Raw genomic sequence first — 10,923 nt, 5'->3', positions numbered from 1 at the left:
TTGCCTCAATTTCAGAGCCTGTTATTGGTCTATTCATGGATTCAACTTCTTCCTGGTTTACTCTTGGGAGGGTGTATGTGTCCAGGAATTTATCCATTTCTTCTAGATTTTCTAGTTTATTTGCATAGAGGTGTTTATAGTATTCTCTGATGGTAGTCTGTATTTCTGTGGGATCGGTGGTGATATCCTCTTTATCATTTTTTATTGTGTCTATTTGATTCTTCTCTCTTTTCTTCTTTATTAGTCTTGCTAGCAGTCTATCAGTTTTGTTGATCTTTTCAAAAAACCAGCTCCTGGATTCATTGATTTTTTGAAGGTTTTTTTGTGTCTCTATTTCCTTCAGTTCTGCTCTGATCTTAGTTATTTCTTGCCTTCTGCTAGCTCTTGAATGTGGTTGCTCTTGCTTCTCTAGTTCTTTTAATTGTGATGTTAGGGTGTTAATTTTAGATCTTTCCTGCTTTCTCTTGTGGGCATTTAGTGCTATAAATTTCCCTCTACATACTGCTTTAAATGTGACCCAGAGATTGTGGTATGTTGTGTCTTTGTTCTCATTGGTTTCAAAGAACATCTTCATTTCTGCCTTGATTTCGTTATGTACCCAGTAGTCATTCAGGAGCAGGTTGTTCAGTTTCCATGTAGTTGAGCAGTTTTGAGTGGGTTTCTTAATCCTGAGTTCTAGTTTCATTGCACTGTGGTCTGAGAGACAGTTTGTTATAATTTCTGTTCTTTCACATTTGCTGAGGAGTGCTTTACTTCCAACTATGTGGTCAATTTTGGAATAAGTGTGATGTGGTGCTGAGAAGAATGTATATTCTTTTGATTTGGGATGGAGAGTTCTATAGATGTCTGTTAGGTCTGCTTGGTGCAGAGCTGAGTTCAAGTCCTGGATATCTTTGTTAACTTCCTGTCTCATTGATCTGTCTAATGTTGACAGTGGGGTGTTAAAGTCTCCCATTATTATTGTGTGGGAGTCCAAATCTCTTTGTAGGTCTCTAAGGACTTGCTTCATGAATCTGCATGCTCCTGTATTGGGTGTATGTATATATATATATGATAGTTAGCTCTTCTTGTTGAATTGATCCTCTTACCATTATGTAATGGCCTTGTCTCTTTTTATCTTTGTTGGTTTAAAGTCTGTTTTATCATAGACTAGGATTGCAAGCCCTGCCTTTTTTTGTTTTCCATTTACTTGGTAAATCTTCCTCCATCCCTTTATTTTGAGCCTACGTGTGTCTCTGCACATCAGATGGGTCTCCTCAATACAGCACACTGATGGGTCTTGACTCTTTATCCGATTTGCCAGTCTGTGTCTTTTAATTGGAGCATTTAGCTCATTTACATTTAAGGTTAATATTGTTATGTGTGAATCTTATCCTGTCATTATGATGTTAGCTGGTTATTTTGCTCATTATTTGTTGCAGTTTCTTCCTAGCATCGATGGTCTTTACAATTTGGCATGTTTTTGCAGTGGCTGGTACCAGTTGTTCCTTTCCATGTTTAGTGCTTCCTTCAGGAGCTCTTGTAGGGCAGGCCTGGTGGTGACAAAATCTCTCAGCATTTGTTTGTCTGTAAAGGATTTTATTTCTCCTTCACTTATGAAGCTTAGTTTGGCTGGATATGAAATTCTGGGTTGAAAATTCTTTGCTTTAAGAATGTTGAATATTGGCCCCTACTCTCTTCTGGCTTGTAGAGTTTCTGCCGAGAGATCCACTGTTAGTCTGATGGGCTTCCCTTTGTGGATAACCCGACCTTTCTCTCTGGCTGCCCTTAACATTTTTTCCTTCATTTCCACTTTGGTGAATCTGACAATTATGTGTCTTGGAGTTGCTCTTCTCGAGGAGTATCTTTGTGGCATTCTCTGTATTTCCTGAATTTGAATGTTGGCCTGCCTTGCTAGATTGCGGAAGTTCTCCTGGATAATATCCTGCAGAGTGTTTTCCAACTTGATTCCATTCTCTCCGTCATTTTCAGGTACACCAATCAGATGTAGATTTGGTTTTTTCACATAGTCCCATATTTCTTGGAGGCTTTGTTCATTTTACTTTTTTTTCTCTAAACTTCTCTTCTCGCTTCATTTCATTCATTTGATCTTCAATCACTGATACCCTTTCTTCCAGTTGATCGATTCGGCTATTGAAGCTTGTGCATGCATCACGTAGTTCTCGTGCCATAGTTTTCAGCTCCATCAGGACATTTAAAGACTTCTCTATGCTGGTTATTCTAGTTAGCCATTCATCTAATCTTTTTTCAAGGTTTTCAGCTTCTTTGTGATGGGTTCGAACTTCCTCCTTTAGCTCGGAGAAGTTTGATCATCTGAAGCCTTCTCTCAACTTGTCAAAGTCATTCTCCATCCAGCTCTGTTCCTTTGCTGGTGAGGAGCTGCGTTCGTTTGGAGGGGGAGAGGCGCTTTGATTTTTAAAATTTTCAGCTTTTCTGCTCTGTTTTTTCCCCATCTTTGTGGTTTTATCTACTTTTGGTCTTCGATGATGGTGACATACAGATGGAGTTTTGGTGTGGATGTCCTTTCTGTTTGTTAGTTTTCCTTCTAACAGTCAGGAACCTCAGCTGCAGGTCTGTTGGAGTTTGCTGGAGGTCCACTCCAGATCCCATTTGCCTGGGTATCAGCAGCGGAGGCTGCAGAACAGTGGATATTGCTGAACAGCAAATGTTGCTGCCTGATCATTCCTCTGGAAGCTTCGTCTCAGAGGGATACCCGGCCATGTGAGGTGTCAGTCTGCCCATATTGGGGGGGTGCCTCCCAGTTAGGCTACTCAGGAGTCAGGGACCCACTTGAGGAGTCAGTCTGTCAGTTCTCAGATCTCAAACTCCATGCTGGGAGAACACTACTCTCTTCAAAGCTGTCAGACAGGGACATTTAAGTCTGCAGAGGTTTCTGCTGCCTTTTGTTCGGCAATGCTTTGCCCCCAGAGGTGGAGTCTACAGAGGCAGGCAGGCAGGCCTCCTTGAGCTGTGGTGGGCTCCACCCAGTTCGAGCTTCCCAGCTGCTTTGTTTACCTACTCAAGCCTCAGCAATGGTGGGCGCCCCTCCCCCAGCCTCACTGCCACCTTGCAGTTCAATCTCAGACTGCTGTGCTAGCAATGAGCCAGGCTCCATGGGCGTGGGACCCTCTGAGCCAGGTGCAGGATATAATCTCCTGGTGTGCCGTTTTCCAAGACCACTGGAAAAGTGCAGTATTAGGGTGGGAGTGACCCGATTTTCCAGGTGCCATCTGTCACAGCTTCCCTTGGCTAAGAAAGGGAATTCCCTGACCCCCTTGCACTTCCTGGGTGAGGCAATGCCTCGCCCTGCTTCGGCTCATGCTCGGTGCACTGCACCCACTGTCCTGCACCTGCTGTCTGACAAGCCCCAGTGAGATGAACCTGGTACCTCAGTTGGAAATGCAGAAATCACCCGCCTTCTGCGTCGCTCACACTGGGAGCTGTAGACTGGAGCTGTTCCTATTCGGCCATCTTGGACTAAATCGATGTCATTTTCATTTTATACACACGGAAACAGGCTCAGAGAGGTTAGGTGTCTTGTCCAAGGTCACACAGCTATTAAGTGTCAGAGTTGGGCTTTGAACCCAGAGGACATCGAGCCTGCTCATTCTAATATCTGAACTTATATCATGGTATATGCAATGACTGAGGGCTTACATAGGGGCTTCAAGATTTGCTTTTCTTTTGGCTGTAATTGACATCATTAATATAATTGTGTGACTTTCACTTCATAGCTTGCTGCTCTTTATGATTTCTTTATGTAGCCTTTTATCTCTCAGGGTCATGTTTATTTGTTTATAAAAATTGTGGTAAAATATAACAAAATTTACTATTTTAACCATTTTTAACTGTACAGTTCAGTGACATTAAGTACATTCACATTGTTGTTCAGCCCTCATCACTATCCATCTCCAGAATTTTTTTTAACCAGCCCCTGAAAAAAATATGAAATGCTTCATGAATTTTCGTGTCCTCTTTGCACAGGGGCCATGATAATCTCTCAGTCTCATTCCAATTTCGGTATATGTGCTACAAAGCAACGGGGCCTTGTGTTTAAGTCAGTGGTTTTCTATTATTATTATTATTATACTTTAAATTTTAGGGTACATGTGCACAATGTGCAGGTTTGTTACATATGTATACATGTGCCATGTGATTTTCTAACTCTTGGCTCCCCTCCCCGTTCTCTAGCTTTCCTTCTGTGATCTGCTGCCTTCAGCTCAGTAATGAATTGGAGTGTCCCAGTCATACCTGTGCCTTCTCAGGATCGTGAGGGAGAGGAAGGAGAAAAAGGCATGATTCTTTATCAAGTGGCCTGGCTTGGATCTTATCTCTGCTTTCTGCCCCACCAACAACCCAGGAATCAGAGCAAGGAGACAGGAGAAGGTTCACAAAGTCCCTAATTGAAATCTGAATCATTTCGGAGTTTCTTATCCCTTTCAAAGGGTGAGTTAGGAACTGTGATTTGCTCCACACTGGAGCCATCAAGATGAGACTTGGGGTTGGGCATGGTGGCTCATACCCATAATCTCAGCACTTTAGGAGGCAAAGGTGGGAGGATCACTTGAGGTTAGGAATTTGAGACTAGCCTGGCCAACATAGTGAAACCCCAACTCTACTAAAAAAGTACAAAAATTAGCTAAGCGTGGTGATGGCACCCCTGTAGTCCCAACTACTCGAGAGGCTGAGGCAGAGAATCTCTTGAACCCAGGAGGCAGAGGCTACAGTGAGCCTAGATCACGCCACTGCACTCCAGCCTGGGCAAGAGAGACTCAGTCTCAGATAAAACAAAGCAAAACAAAAGATGAGACTTGGAGAGCTCCCGCATGCCAGGGCCAGGAGGAGAGATGGGAGTCACCAAGTCTTGCCTTGTCCCCTGGGTTCACAGGGGAGGCCACCATGGGTCCAGTCAGGGTTGCAGCTTGGGCCCTGGTAGGAGCTAGAGAACCAGGTAGGATTCCTGACTCTCATCCAGGTCCCTCTACCTTAACATCTACTGACAAATCTCACCCTGCCCAATATTGTCCTATTTCCTCTTACATATACCTAAAAGCCTTTCTGTCCCTAACAAATTCCTCAAGCACTGTCAGCACTTCCCAACAGAGCCCCTTGATCCCATGGGTCCTTCAGATCCAGTGCTAGGGGATTAATAAAAACCTTTTTAAAAAAAGTAGGCAGCTGTTGCGGTTGCTCTGCTTTGCCATCCAGCTCCCCAGCAGGACAGCAGGTCCTGTGCCCCAAGCTGCTGGGAATGTTGGCTAACAGCCCTCAACTGCCGGCCCGCTCTGGAATTGCCCTCACCTGCAGACAGCCACCCCGCCTGGGGTTATGCCTCCTTCCCAGGACAGCCTGATCTCACGACAGGAAGGGCCATCCTAGCTCCAAGCTCTCTATGGAGCTGCAGAGGCCAGCATGAATGCACTGCGGCCCAGCTCCTCCCTCTGAACAATTTGGCTTACTTTCCTTCCCCACAAGTGCTAACCCTAGTAGCTCCCCTAATAAATCTCTGGCGCATTAATCTCCCCATCAGAAACTGCTCTTTAGGAAGCCAACCTACAACAGCTCCAAAATAAAAAAGAACAATTAAGAGGCTCTAGTGAATAAATGTTTAATGGAATGTTTACAGATGCCACATTATGTGAACTCCATTAATTGTTAAATTTAGTATTCATCAACATTTAAAATGTCATTACCTCTAATCACCATCTGCAGGTTAGAATTTCTCAGTTCATGTAAATTCCAGCCCACATGTAATAGATGCTGACAAATAATAGCGAATTGTAAATTAAATGCAGCACTTACAGTTAAATAATTTCAAAAGTAAAGTTACTAGGACTGGGTGCAGGGGCTCATACCTGTAATCCCAACACTTTGGGAGGCCAGTAAGCAGAAGGACTGCTTGAAGCCAATTCAAAACAAGGCTGGGCAAAAAAGCAAGACCTCAGCCCTCACCCTCCACAAAACATTTCAAAAAATTAGCTGGGTGTGGTAGCACATGCCTGTAGTCCTAGCTACTTGGGAGGCTGTGGTGGGAGGATTGCTTGAGCACAGGAAGCCGAGGCTGCAGTGAGCCGGGATAGCACTATTGCAACCCCAGCCTGGGTGACAGAGACCCTACCTCAAAAAAAAAAAAAAAAAGTCATTAGATTCAACAGTATGAAACTGCTAATATCTGACCATTTTTGACCTTTATAAATGGCAATTTCACATGGTTCAACATAATATCTCATCAAATATTTAGTTACATTTAATTGGGGATGTATGTTTACTCTAATGTGTTTGCCTTCCAGCATTAAGCATGCTAAGGCCTGTGAAGATGTCAGAAACAGCCTTCCCTCTTTGGAATAAAGATACTACAAGCAGAATCTAGAGACAAAAATCAAGATAATGCCAAGATTTGGGAGCAAAGAAAGGAAACTGAAGCCCAGACCTAATTTCACTCTGCATGACTCATTGCACTGTTGAAGCATTTCTTGCCTCTCGAGGTTTCACCCTCATCTCAAGCTCCTAGGGCCCCATTTCCTGCTTTCCCACTTTCTGCACTCATTCTCTCTTTCGGGGGTTTCCTCCTCTGTGGGAAAGCATGGATGTAAGAAGGATCTGAGGTTCATGGGGAAGGAATCAAATTATAAACAGCTCTCCTTTCAATGAAAGCTTTTTTCTGATAATATCAGCATTTGAAAAATTCCTATGTGTGTTATCCTTTCGGTCCCTTGTGACAATGTCCCAAACCTCTATCAATAAATTATTTTCTCTGCTCTCCAAAAATGGCTTTGTTCCCACAAATACTGCTCATGGGAAGAGACTGCGAGGTCAGTCTATTCCTGCCATTTGATCATTTTGTTTATTGCACTGATCCAACACGTAAGTAAGCATTCAAGCCTTTCATTTATACTGGATGCAACTTCAAAAACCTAAGAGCTGGTTTAGAGAACTTTAAGCTTCTGCAATGCGGGTTCTCATCACCTTACTTCCCCAAGCCTGAACCTGCTACTCACCCCTCTCCCTCACCCACTGCAGGGCACCGGGAACAAGGGCCTCTGCATTTGCTCAGGACTCCCTCCTGGCAGGGGAAGCTGGAGGCTAGGCCAAGTTGGACCAGAAGAATGGAAATGATGTAGAGACCCAGGCCTTGTCTTAAAGAAACTAAAAATCTTGTAGACAGGAGCACCCAACATGGAAAACTATGCATGCTATCCCTGGAAAGGGGAGTTCTTTTAAAAAATGAGTTTGCAAACATGAGGGGAACGATTAGTGGAAGATGAGGGCATTAAAAAGGACTTTCTCTCTTTTCCTTTTTAAATTGTGTGGTCCTTTATCCAATTATGAAAGCAATACATATTCTTGGTAGAAAAACGAGAAAATCATAAACGGTGGACCCTTGAACAACATGGGTTTCAACTGCATGGCTCCAGTTTTAGACCCAATTTTTTTTTTCAATAAATATATCGGAAAAATGTTAGAGGTTTGTGACAATTTGAAAAAACTTGCAGATGAACTGCATCCACAAGTAGGGTTTATAAATAGAACTGCCCTTATCTATAAAGCTGCTAACCCTGAACCTTGGAGGGAAAAGAGAAACACCAGCTGCCAGCCTTTTGGAGGTACAACAAGGCAGCCTGGACAAGAACACTTTTTCTGAACTGGTTTCATCAACGCTTTGTCCCTGAAGTCAGGAAGTACCCTACCTGTAAGGGACTGCCTTTTAAAGTTCTTTTGATATTGGACAATGCCGCTGACCACCCAGAACCCCATGAGTTCAACATCAAGGGCATTGAAGTAGTCCATTTGTGACTAAACACGACATCTCTAATTCAGCCTCTAGACCCAGAATCATAAGGATCCTTAAAGCTCATTATGCACAGTACCCTATGGAGAAGATTTTGTCAATGCTATGGAAGAAAACCCCAGTAGAGAGAACATCACAAAGTCTACAAGGATTACACCGTTGAAGATACCACTGTTGTCATAGAAAAAGCCATCAAGCCTGAAACAATTAATTCCTGCAACAATAAATTCCTGCTGGAAAAGAAACTGTGTCCAGATGTTGTGCATGACTTCACAAGATTGACAAGAGCACCAATCAAGGAAATCATGAAAGAGATTGTGGATATGGCCAAAGGAAAAAAAATCGGTGGAGGGTGAAGGGTTTCAAGATATAGATCTTAGAGAAATTTAAGAGTTAACAGATGCCACGCCACGGGAATTAACAGAAGACAACATGGTGGAGATTAGTGTTTCTAAACCAGCACCAGACAATGAGGAAGATAGTGTAGAAGCAGCAGTGCCAGGAAACAAATTGACATTAGACAATACAGCAGAAGCATTCCAACTATTCAAAACTGCTTTTAACTTCTTTTATAACGTGGACACTTCTATGATGGGGCACTGAAACTAAAGCAAACAGTGGAAGAAGGATCGGTACCATACAGAAACATTTTTAGAGAAATGAGAAAGCAAAAAAGTCAGACAGAAATCATCATGTATTTCCATAAAATTACACCAAGTGTGCTTGCCTCTCCTGCCTCCCCTCCCACCTTCTCCACCTCTTCTGCCTCTACTGACCCTGAGCAAGCAAGACCAACCCCTTCCTCCTCAACCTACTCAATGAGAAGACAACAAGGATCAAGACCTTTATGATCCACTTCCCCTTAATGAATAGTGAATCTATTTCCTCTTCCTTATGATTTCTTAATATTTTCTTTTCTTCATCTTACTTTATCATAAGAATATAGTATGTAATACATATAACACACAAAATATGTGTTAACTGTTTATGTAAGTCTTCCAGTTAATAGTAGGCTATTAGTAGCTACATTTTTGCAGAGTCAAAAGTTATACACAGATTTTTGGCTGTGCAGGGGATCAGCAACCCTAGCCCCTGCATTGTTCAAGGGCCAACTGCATGTGTGATACACACACACACAAATATATTCAAATCATTCCAATTCTACTACCCAGAGACAGTATCTGTAACTACTCTTTTATAAATTATTCTACTTAATTTGACTTGGATTTGAAGGGGAAAAAATGAAAGTGAAGAAATTGCTGAGTTTTATAAATATATTTCTTCAAAATAAGAGCTCTTCATTATTAAGAAACTCTTCAAATCAATTACAAAAATATGAGGCTTTGAGACTGCAGTATTTTTTGGTTTATGCTTCTTAATATCCATAAGTTTAAGTTTCCGACACTAACCCTTAGATGATCGTGTAATCAAAATCAGAAGCCACAATATATGTTTTAAAGAGTTATTTTTTTTCTTTTTCTTTGAGAGAAAAAGAGAATGAAAATGAGAACAAAACTTTACACCTAAGTTTACTCTCAGGTTAATTCTTCAAAATAAATAATTAGGGAAAAGCTGATATATAAAGAAAAATATGCTATAAAAATGGCAAACCACTTTCACAACCAAAAAAAAACACCTTTGTCTTCTGCAGTTTTGAATAGATACTGGGTGTACAGTAGTGTTTGATGAATAACAGAATACATGAAAGAAAAATGGCTATTACCAATCTATATGAAAAATATAAATGGCAACATAGCAAAAGATTACAAAACAGGAAAATGAGAGAAAATATATTTTCAACGTATGTAATATCCTTTTTTTTTTTTTTTTTTTTTTTTTTTTTACCCAGGCTGGAGTGCAGTGGCGCAGTCTCGGCTCACTGCAAGCTCCGCCTCCTGGGTTCACGCCATTCTCCTGCCTCAGCCTCTCCGAGTAGCTGGGACTACAGGCACCTGCCACCATGCCCAGCTAATTTTTTTGTATTTTTAGTAGCGACGGGGTTTTACCGTGGTCTCGATCTCCTGACCTCGTGACCCGCCCGCCTCAGCCTCCCAAAGTGCTGGGATTACAAGCGTGAGCCACCGCGCCCGGCCAACATATGTAATATCCTTAATTCACATAGAGCTGTTATAAATTAGTAATACTTAAAATAGCAATATTTATAAAATCCCATAGACAAAGACTATGAAGAGCCCTGGCCTGTTTAGACGTAGAAGAGAATCTGAAAATGGCCAACAAGCTATGTATTGATGCTTAATCTCATTAGATCCCAGGAAAAGGCAAATTTAAAATGAGGAGAAATCATTTCTGCCCATGATATTAGCCAAAATTGAGATGATTTTTAATTTCCTGGTAAGGTTGGTAAGGTTTGAGGAAGATAGCTATACTTGTTCACTAATAATAAGACTCTAAATTCTTGCAAACTTTTTTGATAATAATCTGGCACCATACATTAAAGTGTATAGCACACATTCTGTTGGACCCAGAAGTGCTACTTCAGGGCATCCACAGAGAAGAAATAAAACTGCAAGTATATTAAGACACATTTCACAATAATATCAGTAACAAACATTTACTGAGCACACACTATGTGCCCAGTGCTGTGCTAAATGCCTTACAAAGGATATCTGAATTATCATAACAGCTTTATGAGGAAGTTGCCCTTATCTCACAGATGAATACTAAAATTTAGCAAAGTTAAATATGTTGTCCAAGGTTTTAAAAAATACACCAGTAAATGTTTGAGTTGAAACTTGAAACTGCTCAATGTGATGGCAGCCACTGTAACATGCTGCCAAATTAGAGACAAATAACCAAAAAAGAAAACTTAGCCAAATGCCCTTGGAAGAGGAGTGGTCACAATGACCTCAGCCACTAGAAACAAAATGCCTGGTCTCACTTTGGTTTCAGAATTAAAATCCACTTTGACGGGTGTAGGAAAGTTGGAACAAATGTTTTCCATAGAAGCAGAGAGAAGTTGTGACGAGGAAGAAAGAGATGAATATGAAAATTTTTGCCAGATGGGTGGTTTGGGAAGAGATTTCTCTCCAAGGCAACCTCACCTTCTCCCTATGAATGACTCTTAAGAAATGGAGGCAGAATCTCTAACCAGACCATGGGCAAGATGCAGCTTC

The 10,923-nt window shown here is 41.7% G+C and overlaps 1 pseudogene; it reads right to left on the bottom strand.

Moving 5' to 3' along the window:
• Positions 1 to 3,939: 3,939 nt before the first annotated feature.
• Positions 3,940 to 4,040, bottom strand: LOC116809828 (U6 spliceosomal RNA; annotated as a pseudogene).
• Positions 4,041 to 10,923: the final 6,883 nt, after the last annotated feature.

Source organism: Hylobates moloch, unplaced genomic scaffold, assembly GCF_009828535.3.
Source record: "Hylobates moloch isolate HMO894 unplaced genomic scaffold, HMol_V3 SCAFFOLD_1, whole genome shotgun sequence".
In the NCBI taxonomy this organism is placed as follows: Eukaryota; Metazoa; Chordata; class Mammalia; order Primates; family Hylobatidae; genus Hylobates; species Hylobates moloch.
This window is presented reverse-complemented; position numbering and strand designations above follow the sequence as displayed.